General features: G+C 43.3%; 1 protein-coding gene across 1 annotated transcript in view; it reads right to left on the bottom strand.

Annotated features, from left to right (window-relative positions):
* Nck2 (NCK adaptor protein 2) overlaps positions 1-16,304 on the bottom strand; it is a 120,920-nt gene that overhangs the window by 18,707 nt on the left and 85,909 nt on the right. The window lies entirely within an intron of this gene.

Here is a 16,304-nt window from a genome sequence, read left to right on the forward strand (position 1 = left end):
ACTTGCAAGATGCTGTTTTCTAGGTCCCAGGAACTGGATTTTAACACCTACCTATACTGAAGATCTGCATTCAAAGAAAAGTTTCAATTTTCTGCAATCTATTACCATAAGATAATGGTTTTGGGCTTCGGGTAGTAAATACTTATATACCATTTCCAAGGCCCTGTGTTTACTTCTTCCAGTAGAAAAATAAAGCTGTGCATTTCCAATTAAGAAACCATAGAGATCCACAGAAGAGTAACCCGATACCACACAATACCACAGACATAAATTAATCTCTTGAAGTGCTGGAAGCTTGAAGTTTAAAATCACAGACTAGATCAAGTCCCACCTCCTGTTTCCCATGCCTATGTCCCCACCAGGTAGGAATGGGAAACAGGTTTCTCTAACCCTTCATTTTGAGAGGCCCCAAAGGCTGTATACCTCCTAAGACCTGGGGGGAAATGGGGTGAGGTTTCAATACATCGAGACAGACCACAAAGGCTCAGGCCATAGCATCATGGCCAGCTCCTGTTGTAAGCAGTAAGCTCTGAGTCCTGTTGTGTTCTGCCAAAGGGACTGAAGGCAAGTACCTATGTGTCTGGTATTTCTTCCCCGCAGCACTCGAGCAGCTACAGTTTCCTCTCCACAGAGCCCTCAGCAGAAGAGCAACCGACGGGATGCAGTTGACACAGGTTTCAGAGCCTCAGAGGATCTGACTGGAGCAGCTGAGTTGTCCCACACCAGGCAGTGACCCTCCCCAAGCACAAAGCTGCCCAAGGTGGGTAAGGTTTGCCGGCTACAGAAGGTGACCAAGCTCCTAATGAAGCCAGGTCTGTAGAGACTTGAGAAAAGCCACAGGTTGTACAGTAATAACATACACTCCGTGGGATGGTATTTTTTTTGTTCTGTGAACAGATAGATGGCACTGGCTGTAATAGCTAACAGCTGAGCTGGATTTCCATTTTCATGACGCTTATTTTGGCACCAGGTGTTAGAGCTCTCTGTCCTGAGCTATCATTTTTATTGATGATAACAGGCACATTTCAACTTTCCTGAAGAAAATTAAATAAAGACTGAGTTCTAATAAAAGTTTGAACATGTCATACATTATTAATGTTCATCATTTTAAAGTCAAAATCTTTTATGCACCCCTCCTCCCCAAAGATGAAGGGCTGTTATAACAAACACCTCTGAGACATGCTCTAACTGTCATCTTCCAGCTGGAGCTCTGCGATTTAAGAGAAAACCGTCAAACAAATTTGAGGGTTCTGAAATATATTCAAGGTAACTCATTCAGATGGAGTGTCCTTGAATTTTGGCAACTCTGGGGCAAATCACTTAATTTTGCCACTAATCATATCTGTAATGTAAGTGATATCTAACCAAAACATATTCCTTACTTTAAGCTGTTGGATTGGGGGTATTAACGCGTAGGGACGTCGGCCGTTAGAGTTAGTTATTACTAAGGTCAACTAAAAATGATGAAAGGTCCTTATTATTGAAGGCTATGAGATCTGCCTAAGGAAAGTAGACAGTGACCACGGATAATTCTCAGTGAGAGGAAGCATTTAATATTTGGCTTTTGAGTGATTTCACATCACTGGTTGCTGACTTGATTTGCATCTAGTTTTGTGATGATGCTGGTAAGATCAACTCAGTTACTTCAGAATAAAGCTTAAAATAATTTAACAAAATTTAACAGAATAAGTGAAAAGACAAACCCTAAATCTGCTATGTGTTCTGGCTAGTGGTTTTCGTCAACTTAATACAAGTTAGAGTAATTTAGGGAGAACCCCAAGTGAAAACAACATCCTCGGCAGATAGTCCTGTGGGCAAGCCTGCGGGGCATTTCCTCGATTAATAATATGAGTGGGCCCAGCTCACTGGGGATGATGCCACTCCTGGGAAGAAAGTCACTAAGCCATGTGCCTCTACTGCAGAGGTTCTCAACCTGTGGGTCACATCCCCTTTGGGTTGAACAACCCTTTTATGGGGGGTTGTCTTAAGACCATCAAAAAACACAGGTATTAAACTCTGAATTACCACTATGACAATAACTGTAAGGATATTTGGACAGGCTGACCATGTAAGATAACACTCCTCCCAGTTTTAACCTAGTCAACGCTTCTTAAACCCTTTCATATTCAAGGCTTTTCCACATGGGTTATTACGGCTCATTCTATCTGCACTGCTGAGCCAGAGGGAATACATGTGGTATCCGAGCTCTTCAGGGACCATGAGGGAAGGCCATAGGCAGCAGATGCCAGTAGCACTTGGCACTTAATAAAGGACAGAGGTGAACAAAATAATTCCCAAGGAGACAGAACCTCATGGCATGAACCACACCCCCCAGAATCCTACATACATTCTTATGATATAAGCTGACTTTAGTATTTTTCTTTTTAAACCTCAGTTTCAGCTGATTTTGTCATCAATTCAGAGTCCTGAGAAAATAAAACAGCCTTCCCCCATTTTCACTCCCTGCCCCCACCTTCTCTAAAGTACCAAACCACTGGTGCCTATTTGTCAAAGTGCTGTCTATGGACAAGCAAGCAGAAAAAAAAAACACTTAAGAGTTGGGGCCTCCTGAGTTTGGGTGTGGGAGAGACAGGAGGAAGCAAACAGATGGTCCATAAAGCATGCTCATGGGCATCACAAACCACTGAGGTGATGTACATTGTTTTCTGAGCATACAAGGTCTTAGGTTTCACTGCCCAGAGTTCGTAGGAGCAATCTATGACAGATAGTGTCTACAGCCAGGAGGCTTCCCTCAGCTAGCAGCCTGTTTTCTGCAAGCTATCTAACTGATTTGCTGGAGAGGAGTCAAACTGTACTGTACTGTGGTCAATGTCTTAGAAAGTGTCAAAGAAACTCCAATCGTGGCTTAGGAAATAGGACACAGAATTGAACACAAACAAATTTTAGACCAAGTCAAGTTTAAATCAAAATGGACCCAGGCACAATCGTGGTCAGTTGCTTTGGTCCTACAGAAACCTGACTAAGCCAGTAACGTTTTTCAGATGTTTACAGGGTAGTGGAAGTGGGATCTGAAAGGATAGTGATTTTTTTTTTAATGAAAACCAGACCACTTCAGCCATAGCATAGCCACCAAAGGTGGGTGGAAGGCAAGGTTTTGCCCAGTGTTTGGTGGGTGGAAGACAAGGTATTGTCCAGTGTAATATCTTGATATGTACCTACTCACTACTCCACCAGTGTGGGCTTAAGAGAGTGACATGGGGGCAGAATCATGTCTTTCAACATCAGTTCACCCCTGCATGATCTGTACAACAGGTGGCTCTTAGGCTGCAGAAGATTTCAGGGACATTCTACTGGACTATAGCTGCTCTTAGTAACCCCCAGAGCACTGAGGGTCAGCCATGACTACCAGGTAAATTTCTATAACAGCACCTTTCTTCTCTGTCTTTCATGAGAAATTTCTGCTTATTTGCTCTTCAGAGCTCAGCCTGAAGCCAAGCAGAAAGAATGTCTCTTTGGCACTCAGGACATTACACACCAGTGCAGAAGAGTCATTCCTGAAGGCTCAAAGGACAGATGCCAACAACAACTTTTGCCATTAATTAAGTCTGTAACCTAAGTTGAATTCAACCAAAATTTTTCTTTATGCTAAAATGCTGTTTATACTCTTATGACCAGTGGCTATTAATGTGTGAGCACTTCCTCCACTAGAGTTAGGACCCATCATTAAAGTCAACTAAAAATTAGGAGAAGCTTTTAATACTAAATGTCACCATGGTGACAAGTACCATGAAAGGGAAGGTCTCTGTGAGGCCTGCAGGAAGTAGAGGAACCCACAAAGATAAGGACCAGGAACTATAGGCTATCTGGAGTCATGAGCAGATGGGCTTTGAGATGCTCCAAAATGTTGAAGTTTGGGTTCAGCACAGAAAGCGGGAACAGGAGACACAAATCGAAGTGGGGAGGGGTGCATGAGCAGGAGGCTCCAGAGGCCGTAAGAAACTACAGAGAGGGAGAGTAGGCAAGAGACAGGCAGACTTCTCCTCAAAGGCTGGCAGAACAACATGGGGCAAAGCAAAAGGCTTGATAACTGAACATTGCCATCTCAGGGTCGTGCTGGTGGGAAATCCTCTTTACCTGGCACTGGGTAGAGGCAAGGCACTAAACACAACACTTTCCCTGCTCCTTCGTGGATAACAAGCATCCCATTTCACCCCAAGACTCCAGGTGCTATCATTTATGCTCTATAGAGGGGAAGAGTATGTGCCCTCTGACAGCCAGAATGTGTAAACCCAAGGAGACTGAGAGTAGGGCAGGAACCTTTCCTCCACATTAACTCCAGCTTTGAAAAATGAAAATCAATGTCTTCTCCAATGTTGAGTTGATCCCCCAAATTCTACATGTAAGGCCCGGGCAAAAACATGGGCAATGACAGTGTCCAAGGAGTAAGAACAATGTGGCCTTTTCTTCTTTACAGAAGCAGGGGCTTACTCCCAAATCTGCTGAACTAGATTTGTCAAGAGAATTAGAACACAGCAGTGGAGTACCCCGTGAGGAAGCCATCTTGTACATACTTCCTTCCTGCAGGTTTTTAGGATCACTTACCCATCAAAAACACATATGCTCAATTAATGAACTCCACCGTTCAATCTCATCACAACTGTTGTGTACACTGTCAGCCCTTCCAAACGAGTGCTGGTGACTGCTAAGAGCCTCGTCTTGCAGCAGTTTTCCTTCTCACTCTTTGAGAAAGCTCAAAATCTTACTGTGTGCCTGTGAGGGTGGGAAGGTGCAGCCAACAGGGGTTGCTGTCAGTACTCATCTTCTCCATCCCAGGCAGTCTCTCTTCCACTGGGCAGCTGCACCAAGAGCCAGTTCAGGGGTAGATGTATTAGGACAAAGAGCCCTCCCTGCAATCACACGGTTCCTTACGCACAGGGTTCTGAACTTGAATGTCCGATCCCAGCACATATGAAAGTTATGTTCTTTTTTTAGCAGGCCGGTAAGTAATGTGACTAAACTTTTAAGCTTGGGGGAAAAAATGATTTAGAGAGATTAAAAAAAAAATGCAAAAGTCAAACAGTAACACAGATGCCAATGAAGATACCTTAATTTCTCATTACAATTCTTGATGAAAATACATATTCAGTATCTCTCAACATATGTACCCAATCCAAGAGCATGGATATTTTGAGTATGTAAAATACACATAAAAATGTGCCATGGATTGCACGTGACATTCTCCATTATGACTGGAAGTGCCAAACCACCAGCAAAAGTTAAACACACACCTTAGCTTTCTAAGACTGTACTCAGTTGACAAAAATTGAACATTATAGATTAAAATAAGTAAATGGTCATGGGGAAGACACAGGTAAATGCCATTCCTGCAGGACTGTCCCAGTCACAGTTGGGGGTCAGCTCTCATGCTGCCTGGCTCTCGAGAACTCTACAGAACCTCTTTTGTTCTCCCTGGCATCATCTACAGCAGATACAGCAGATGAGGAGGGCAGAGTCAGGTGGGTAAAGTAGCTGGGTAAAGCCCTGGGTGTAGTAAGTGACTGGCACACAGCAAGAACCCAAGTGGCAGTTGCCTAGGGGCTTGCTGTAAACAAGAATTTTGATCAGTTAATGCTAGGGTTAGAGTCAGAGGTGAATCAACTGGAAAAAGACAGAGGCAAGATTTTCTCAACTGAGCTGCATGGATTTGTCTCCTACAACCACACTCAGGGGCAGATGTCACCTTCCTTCTGCCCTCAGGGTCAGAAGTGACTTAAATATCAGTGTTCAGGAATAATCAGAGAGGTTGCTCAGCCTACAGAACAAAAGGTTTTGGTGTTGGGAGGTACAGGCACCATTTCCAAGGCAAGGGAAGCTGGACAGACTACTTGCTATTCAGGGTGAGGCACACAGAGATCATCGATGCCCAGTCTTCCAGAGCCCTGGGCTCCTGACTCTAAGCCCTCATCCACTGATGGTCGGTCTACAGTCAACTGTGCACAGCTGGGACACAGGGACTTTTCTCCTGGCTTTGTCTAAGCTTCAATTTTTCATACCAAAGGAAACAAAAAGGCAAAACCTGAGCAAATTTCCTGCAAACAGCCATTACTCATGCCAGAGTCCCTGAAGAAATACAGTTGGTGTGGCCTCAAAATTTGTAAAAATTGCCCAGCAACATGGATTCCAAAGCTGAGAACCACAAGAACCACCACCACCACCACCACCACCACCACCACCACCACCACCACCACCACCACCACCACCACCAGAATGCATCTGGAGTACCTGTGAATTCTGAAACAGCAAAGGAACAACAGCAGCCTGGAGTGACAAACCTCTAGGCCAGTGGTTCTCAACCTCCTAATGCTGTGATCCTTTACATCTTCATGTTGTGGTGACCTCCACCATAAAATTATTTTCTTTGCTACTGCTATGAGTCATAATGTAAATATACGAATATACGACATGCAGGATGGCCTTAGGTAAGCCCTGTGAAAAGGTTGTTTGATTTCCTGCCCCCAAGGGGTCACAGCCCACAGGTTGAGAACCACTGCTCTAGGCAAAAGGTGACACGTGTGAGCATCTTGGCCGACAGGTAGAATAGCGCCTAGCATCACCTGTACTGTACTTAATGGCTAAGGTCATTAAGTAGACTCATGGTGAGACATAAGAAGCAATCAATGAATCAGTTATCCAGAAAGAGTGTCAAAGTGTCAGTCTTAGGATCCCCAGGGCCAAGTCCCAGGATCTGCCACAGTCACCATGTCTGTTCCCATCCCTTATATAATATTTACATAGAATAGAACCTAAACACATCCTCCCATATAGTGAAGTCAAGAACTGTCCACTCACTATAATGCACGTGCTACGAGATGATATACCGTATTGTAGGGAATAAAGACAAGAACAGAGACCTATATATACTCATATAAACATAATAATATTCCTGATTATTTTCAATTTGCTCCTGTTTGGTAGAATCTTTAGTGTGGAACCTATAAACAGAGACAGGGTCTCAGAGTACCGAATCCATCCTTCTGTCCTTCATAAAGACACAAGGGGCTAAGGCAGCCTAATGGGCAGAGCAACATAGGTTTCATGCTCTCTTCGGTTACCTCTACACCCGCTTCTCCAGGGATTCTCAGGAATACACTTCCCACATCTCATGGTCTCTCCTAGACTTTTGTCCTATTAGTAATTAAAAAACAACAACAATCTGTCTCTATTTTCTAATTATCTTCCCACTAATCTGTTGTAAGTTGTTTTACATTTTTGCTTCTAAATACTTGGAAATGCAAGAGATAAAAAAACAAATATGTATTCTGAGTGTCTGGCAGCACAGCACTACAGAAGTTTCCATAGTATTCCAGCAGCAATCCCTGTGACAGCCTGTTCCCACTGTGAACAATCTGGTGAGACAGAGTTGTAATGGAGTTTAAATAACAATGCTTTACGTTTACTCACACATGCAACAATGGTAGATTACACCACAGAGCAAGGTGAAGTCAGGACAGACTTCCAGAGAAGTCTGGACATCTGAGACAGAATGGAGATCTTGTTTTTTTAATGTTACAAGACAAATTTTCTAGGGGTGTGTTGGGCTTTGTTCTTATCTTTAATGAAGTAGTTGCAGAGTGGTGTGGCTAGAAGCATGTGTCACAGCAGGATAGCTAGAAGTTTTCATTCCTAAAGAATAGTCAGCACAGAAAAGCCCAGGACTTCTCTAAGAAACACAATGCCACAAAACAGTGTCTCCCTTAACATGATAAAAACTTCAAGCATTTCAAAAGAACCAAGAAGTACTGCCCTGGCCAGTGTCAGGCGCCCTGCAGAGAGAGTCCATGTCCTTTGTATTAACTCCAGTGAGAACAGCAAGGAGCCATCTAAGCAACTTAACTGAGATGGATACAAACACTAAGAGATTAAATATAAATACTAACTGGGTCTTTCAGAGCCAAGAGACACCAGGGGATGTACCTTCTTCTTCCAAGTTTTTCTGCATATTCCAATTTTCTTAAAGGTATGCCTGTTTTAAAAACTGGAGACAACTAATAGTTTTATAAAATTTAGCCATTTCAGGGGTTACTTTTCTTTTACATTTCTGATTAAATATAATTCTATCACTTCTTTTTTTTTTCCCATTCCTGTCTTAACCCCTTTTATGCTCTCACAATTTCAAATTGATAGTCTCTTTTTCTTTGTTTTACACACACACACACACACACACACACACACACACACGCACACGCACATGCACACACCATAGACAAATACATAAATACTACTTGTTGAGTCCAGTGTGTGTGTGTGTGTGTGTGTGTGTGTGTGTGTGTGTGTGTGTGTATTCAGGTCTAACTGCTCTGTACTGGGGACCATCACAGAAATGACAGACACAATGTAAAGGCGGGACAGCTCCTGCATCTATGGCTCAGGGAACAGCACAGAAGAGGGTAAGAATATTCTAGACAGAATAACAGGTCTGCTGTGAGACTACCTCTCTTAGAAATAGCTGCATTAACAAGCCCTAAACAATGGCACTATCACAAACATACTAACTCAGAAGGGACTACAATTCTGTGGCTTACCTGTTTACAGAAACTAGCATCCGTGCTGAGAACTGTGAAGACCAAGGATGGCTGGAATAGTATGCATGTCCACCAATACAAGACCCACAATATTCTGGCAGAATATAGATCAACTTATGAGTGCTCCTGCGGTACACAGCTTATGAATCATTTGAATAAAGGCCTTTTACTTCACCTCTTGACATTATAGAACTGTGCAGTTATTAATACATGAATACTCTGGGCCAGAGCTGATATCTGCTGAAGCAGCTGTTTGCTAACATGTGAAGGCTATGGTTAAGGGTAGCAAATCAAAACAGCGTTGTGGGTGCAGCCAAGGAACAACCAAGTCACCAATATGAACAGTCCACAGGAATCAACTGGGCAGCTGACTCCCCCAGGGGTCCCCCAAGAGACTGAAGAATGACAGAGAGTGAGGTCAGGCTTCATTGGGCTTGAATTTCAACCTCATGACTTACTGTGTGTTCTTTGGTACAACAGTAATTTCCAAGACTCAATATTTTTCTGTAAAATGAGATACTCACTTCTCTCTTATGGGTGAGGCAAAGATTAAATAAGTGAAGACCTTGCTGACCATTCTCTGGAAACCCACGTAAAGTCAGCTGGGGACCTGGGTTTTCTGCTGTGTGAGTTTTCTGTTGGCCTCTAGGGGGACTGCACAATGACCAACTGCAGAAGAAGTCCACACCTGTGTACCAGCTCTTGCATGCTATCTAAAAGTTCTTTAGCCCTTTTCTGCCAGGGAGTGAAACAGTGACAGCTTTTATCCAACAGATGTGGTTTTTTGTTACCCCTCCCTGGCATTAGTCTACTGGTGTTAACTATTCAGTCTCCTGCAATCAAAGATAGGGGGAGCAGCTGCCCCTTAAGCGCTCACAAAGTTTCACAAAGCTCAGGAGTTCTGGGTTCAGCAGGCCAAAGCTATGTCCAGAGAGAATAAAATCATGCACTCAAGAGTACTGGATACGAAGGGCCAGTCATCAAAAAGAGAAAATGATGGAGACTGGCTTGAGGTACTTACGAAGCACCTCAGAAATATCAAGTCTCTGCTGAAGTCACCAAATAAAAATGATTTAAATGACTCTAAAACCTGAAATTCATAGAAACAAAGCAACCACATCCCATGCCTTAGCCTCCAGAACTATGTATAGCGGCAGATTCTGGGTACAAGCACTAGTGCACATGTGCAGGCCAGAGGAGGGCATCAGGTATCCTGCTCGCCAGAGGAGGACATTGGACATCTTGCTTGACCATTTTCTGTCTTGTTCTTTTCAGACAGGATCTCTCACTTAACCTGGAGCTGGGTTAGTGGCTGACAAGCTCCACCCTGCCCCACTGTACCCCACCCCACCAGTGCCAGGGATCCACACACACAGAAAAACACATGTGGCATTTTACATAGACTCTTGGGATTCAAACTCAGGTCCTTAATGCAAGTATTCTTAGCCAGTAGGCCATTTCTCTCTCTCTATTTCTCTCTCTATTTCTCTCTCTCCCTCTCCCCCTCCCCCCCCCTCTCTTGTTTGAAACAAAGCCTCATGTAGCTCAGGCTGGCCTCAAACTTGGTATGTTCCTACGGCCAGCCTCAAACTTCTGATCTTCCTGCCATCAACTCCCAAGTACCAGGATTACAGGTATGGGTCACCACGCCCAGCTAATACACTTTCTTTTCCTTACAAAGCATCCAGTCTGAGGTACTTTATTCTAGCAGCAACAAAAACATACACTATGAGCTCCCCATACTTAACAGTTAGGCAAGAGTCCCACCAAACACCCCGCTCTCTACTCAACTCATACCGGTCTTATCCTCTCCAGGCTTCGGCTGTTTTTGTTTTTTCCTGTATCTCCATTTCTCTTTGTCATTCTGCGGTTCCTTCAGGTTCAGAATCCCTGAGTTATCAATGACTGTTGCTTCTGTGTTCCATATTGAGCCACAAGGTCTGGAAAGAACCACTTTCTTCTCCAGGATCACTAGTGAGCTCCAAGCTTGGAAAGTCATCCATGGGTCACATTGAGACCCATGCTGAGAGAGAGAGAACTAAAAACCAGTCTGGGTAGATGGAGCAAGCAGCTCAATGGAGAGAACATTTCTTGTTCTCGTCCTAGAGAGGATGACTACAGGAAATTCCAAATCAAGCAGGGCATCATTTTAATGAGGAATCACTGGCACCTGCAGTCTTCCCATGTCTTAAATTCAGTCACAGTACATACTCATGATATTGTCTGGTCTCTCAAAGGCTAATTCTAAACTGAAGTCACTACACTACTGCAAATTTTCCTATAGAGCTAGGGGTTCATGTCATAGCATCCCCTTGACCTTGAGATGCCTTTAAGCCCAAGGAGGTCTCTAAATAACCCCCTAACTGGGTCTGTGTGCTTTTAATATACAGCAAGTGATAGGAACCCTGTTTCCAGGACCCACGGCAGACAAAGCTGCTAAGACCACATTCTATCACCCTAGTGCTACAAACAGCATCCATCAAACTGGGGAAATTTACAGTTATTCATTATTATCATTTAACCTGGAACCTCACTCAATTTGTGACAATTAGGCCCTAGTTTTTCTTGTGTAGAATGAGAAATTTGTCGTTTTTAAACTGTTCTCCAACATTGCATAAATGCTGACTTGGAGACAGTTTCCAATCTACTGCACAGAGAGGCTTGCCAATCAATCCAGATGGTCAAGTCTATGTAGGCAAAACACGACAGAGCCGAAGTATACTCTGGGTCTCCTATCCGGTGTTCTTAGGGAGGTCACAGGGCCATTCTCAGGGCAGGAGCGGTGTTACCTGAGAATTACATAACAGATGTTTCCAACTGACTACACACATTTTGCTTAACTGAACAACCTATGTCTTTCTATGTTATGTCAAAAAAAAAAGCATAGATTAGCATGCCCACTGGCTCAAGAGCCCCTTCCTGCTTTATGAAGCTCCCAAATCCTTTCTAGGCAGAATTCTGGCATCTTTACTGTTGACAGGAAAAAAATGTATGTGGGGTAAGCTGATTTGGCAAGGGTTGAGTGCGGTGAGACTTGCAAGCTGTTCCATGTTCATTCATCAGATAAGTGCTGCAGGCAGCTAGTGGCCCTGGCACTCTGTGACAGACACCTGCCTCCTGCCCACTACTACTTATTACCAGTTCACTGACAGACTGACTGAAGACAAAACTTAGAATGACTGAGCGACTTGTAAGTATCCTTTGTGGGAAACAGGTATGCTTGAAGACACGCAAAATCTGATAGCACTAACAAGACAGAGATTGCCTGGCTCTGTGATCTGGCCCATAGTTCTTACAGGGGACCATGCCACGCCAAAGAGAGGTATCAGAATCAGGTACACACACAAGTTTACTTTTCTCCAGACACATTAAGTCTGTATATGGTGCCCCGAGAGATTGTGTGGTCATAATGTTAAAACCATGAGACGCCACATGTGGTAGCTCATGCCCATAATCCCAGCACTTAGAAAGCTGAGTAAAGAGGATGCTGGGCTGCTGAGAATTCAAGGTCATTTGGGATACATGATAAGGCCAAAACCACACCAGCTTACAAGGCAAGTCCTTTCTGTCTTGGTGGGGTTACTTATAAGAATTTCAAATGTTATACAAGACATTTAAGTTTTACATAAAGGAGAAATTCACTTACTAGTCCCCGAAACTTTAAAAAATAAACCTGACAGAGGTATGAAACTCACTTATAAGTGTAATACAATTTCTCTTGCCAAGAGAGGCATTGTATCCTTAATATTCCCTAAGAACTCACTGTACAACTTACTTTTCTATGCACACAGCTTTACTCCTTGCCTGCCAGAGAGCTTCTACAGCAGGTTGGCTCCCTTGACAGTGAAGCATCCTAGGACCCAAGGACTTCCAGGAGGGAACTGGGTAAAAGCAAAGAAAACATGTACCACTCTGGTCTAGACCAGGGCACGTCTGTCTCTTGACCTCTGCCTTTCTTCATCCATCCCACCCCACCCCACCCCCACCCGTTTTCCTCTCATCCTTTCAGAAGCCACAATGCTCTTTCTGCTCAATTTGTCTACTGTTCATAGTCTCCCAGGCAAGGTTCCACTCCTTTGGGGCTGTGGTAGGTCCTAACTAGAATCAGAATGGTAACAAAGATTGCGTTTGAGGGACTTACAGAGCAATCTTTGAAAATTATCTCCCAGGGAAAAGTGTATCTCCATCTTAAAAGGTTTCGAATAAGGCTAATATCTAGCCTACACAGTTATACAGGTCAAGTTCTAGTTGTAATGTCAAGGCCAGAAGTAGCCTGAGCTGGCTCACTGCTGAGCTCAGAGCTATGTCAGAACACTGCCTGCAGAGCCAGTTCTTGACAATCCCTATTCTGCATGGAAACACGTTCTTGACTGTTCATGATCAGGATCAGAAGATGAAAGGGGATCCAGTAGAGAAATGTTTTGCCCTCAAGAAAGAAAACGTAAAACAAGATTGTTTTACTCAACTACAAATTATTAAAAGAAAAGAATGTTAATACTTTCAAGAGATGCTTTGTTAAATATACTGTTGCCTACAAGCAGCTCGAAGAAAACACTGTGTGTGACAAGTTTCTAACGGAGTTCAGCAGAGGCAAGGCACACAGCGCCATGTCTCCTTCCCTCACAGATGGAACCTCTAGTTCATAGCACTGTGGTTCTGTGGGTGACTCCTGTGAAATTTACATCAAGCTAGGCATGAACTATACAAGTTCTCCCATGGCCTTCAGATGCCACCTTAGATTCAGGTGGATTCCCACAGTAGTATAAATCCCACATGAATGGCACCACTCAGTTACAAGAAGGGTAGACAGTGTAAGTAAATATTGTTTTGATACCTCCACACAGCAGAGACGCTTTCCAACTCTAACTCTAAGGACAATCTAGAGTCTGTAACTAAACAGGAAGCCATAAACAGTTGTAGGGATAATGTTTATATGTACTGTGTCAACATGTGCCTCTGTTCTTCCTTCCCTGCCTAAGGCACTTTCTGATTGGTTAATTTAAAAGCCTATGGCTTATAGCAAAAAGCAAATTAGAAGGTAGGACACTGACTGAGAAAGGAACTCTGGGAGAGAGTCAGGCACAAGAAGATCCATCACCAAACCACAAAGGAAGCTGGAAGTATGAAACTGAGAAGGCAATCAAATAGAATAAACAGGTTAATATACGTTAAAAGATAGGTGGGGAGTTAGCCTAAGATAAGGCCAAAAGCATTGGAAAGAGAAAGAGAGAGAGAGAGAGAGAGAGAGAGAGAGAGAGAGAGAGAGAGAGAGAGAGAGAGAGAGAGACTGAATCTCCCTGTCATTATTCAGACCAAGAACAGGCACAGAAAAGCCCAAAAGGTTATGTTTAGTCTCTGGGCTTTATATTTAAAAAGATACCTGGGAGACGGGAGGAATTATAGAAAGCACTCTCAACTTTCTGCGGCCTACAAACTGGAGAAAGACAGGCTGTAGAGAAGGAAGCTATTGCACATAGAGATAGTGGTAAAGATGCCTCCCCTCCTAGGTACTGCCTCAACAGGAAGTCTGTACTCAGACAACAAGGATTCTTTGTCCAAGAGCAAAGGCGATTATGACAGGTAATGAAAACAAATGAACAGACAGCAACAACAAAGTACCAAACATGGAAACCAGGCCAGTGAAGCAGCTTAATGGAGAAGGGTGCTTGCTGTCCAGTCTGAAGACCTAATGAGTTCACTCTCCGGAACTTACATGGTAGAAAGAAGGAACAGATACCCATGGGTTGTCTTCTGGCCCACTCATACACGTTGTGGCACATATACCCCCCCCCCCCCATTTTGTATGTGCATGTGCACATAACCTGTAGAAAAAAAATTAATCAGGCTACTTCTCCCTGAATTCCAAAGGCCCTTTGGATATGAAAATCAACTCCTATTAATAAATATGGATATCTAAAACATAGTTTATCTGTATTTTTGCAATCTTTCATGCTTAATGCAAATGTTTCCAAAGAACTATGTGTTGAAATTGAGACAGAAGTTCACAGAAGAGCTGTCACTCACTGAAGAGATTAGTTCTGCTTGGCATAGCCCTGGAGGGCAGAGCCAGAGCCAAGGGGAGGAAGTTTGAGAAATGTAAAATTTCGATTCTATTTAAGGAAGCACTTTCTAACAATCTGTATTCTCCAAAAATGGAATTGGCCTTTTCTATCAGTCTAAGCAGGGCTGGATGGCAGTCTGTCGGTGACGGGGAGCAGGCCCAGCACCAGGGTGGAGATGTGCTGGTGTGCTTTGTAACTAGGGTTGTGTAACAAGAGGAAGTGATCGCATTTGGGAAATCGGAATACACTGGGTAAAGATAAGGCCTGGAGCTCCAACCTGAGGCCTTATCTTTACTTCTAAGAAAGTGAACAGCAGCCACTGGAGGACTTCTTCATGACTTTGGGGACTTCTTGATTCTACCTCCAAGTCCTGTGCATTCTGAAGATTTTTTTTTAAGGCAAAATATGTCAACAACGCTCAACATTACTACGGAGGGTGTGTTAAAAGGAGGTTTGAAAATCAGTCAAATACTCTCAGAACAACACTACAGCACCAACTCATTCAACCTGCTTCTTTATTTATCATACTTAACTAAGAGTCCTAAGAATAGGACAGAAGCATTTCTTTCCAGTGACTGTCTCAAGTGAAGAAAAAGAATACACATGGGAGACGGTTCAGTGGAAAAAGACTTAGAATGCTAATAACAAATGGAATTTTTCCAGCAGTCTCAGAGTCTACATTAGCCACAGACATCCTGAGAAAAATTCAACCACAGCACAAAATACCTCCCAATGACTGAAGGGTTTACCCACTTAAGAGTGAGCACTGACCTTTATGGACTCTGTAAAGAAGATAGATACCCTTCAACACCCACCACATTGTGTGATTTAGTTTTAAATTTTCCCTTATATCCCTCACCCTGGCCCCTCCAATGAAACTAATCCTCTTCTAGTAACATATAAAAAAGCCCACATACACTTAGCCCAGGTGATGATACTGGCCCACTTCCACAACAAACCTCAAGTGGCAAGCTGGCATTGTTGCCTATAAACAACTTTATACTTACCCGAGGAGGCAACAAATTGTCAACTGTCAGCTCAGTTCAGTTCTTCCACAGAGCCCTCTCAATTATATTCTTAGATAATCTGAAGCAGGTACCATGGCTGGTGAGCACAACATGCACGCTCAAGTATGGTTGCCCATGGTAGTGATCTCCTGTCTGACCAGGTGCTACAGATGAATGTGGTTGAATGTATCTCCTTACCTTGTGTTGAATTTAATCCCCCACAGAGGTTATAAGAAAGAAGGAACTTTTCCCTATCACAGTGCTTAGAGGTGGGGCCTTTGGGTGACAGACGTTGTATAAATAATGGTGTTTACAGAGGGAACAGTATCAGAAAACATACACATACAATTCTCTATCTCCCCTAGTCTCTTGCCATATGGTACTTATACCACAATGAAAATTTGCCAAGAAGGCAATACATACACAGCCACTTGACTTTGGACCACAAGTGTAAGCCAAATTAAGCCTTATTCTTTATACAGTAACCTGACCTCAAGCAGCTTGTTACAGTGACAGGAAATGAACTAATAATATACCAGAGGAAGAAAAGAGGCGCAGCTGTGAAGAACGAGATAACCAAACAGGAGGTGTCCATGTGAGAGGCTTCTGATGTCATATTGCTAATCATCCCACCTACACATTAACTAACTGCCTGGAACTGTGGAATAAAATATCCTATCACCTTCTCTTTC

The sequence above is a fragment of the Arvicanthis niloticus genome, chromosome 17 (genome assembly GCF_011762505.2).
Source record: "Arvicanthis niloticus isolate mArvNil1 chromosome 17, mArvNil1.pat.X, whole genome shotgun sequence".
Taxonomy (NCBI): Eukaryota; Metazoa; Chordata; class Mammalia; order Rodentia; family Muridae; genus Arvicanthis; species Arvicanthis niloticus.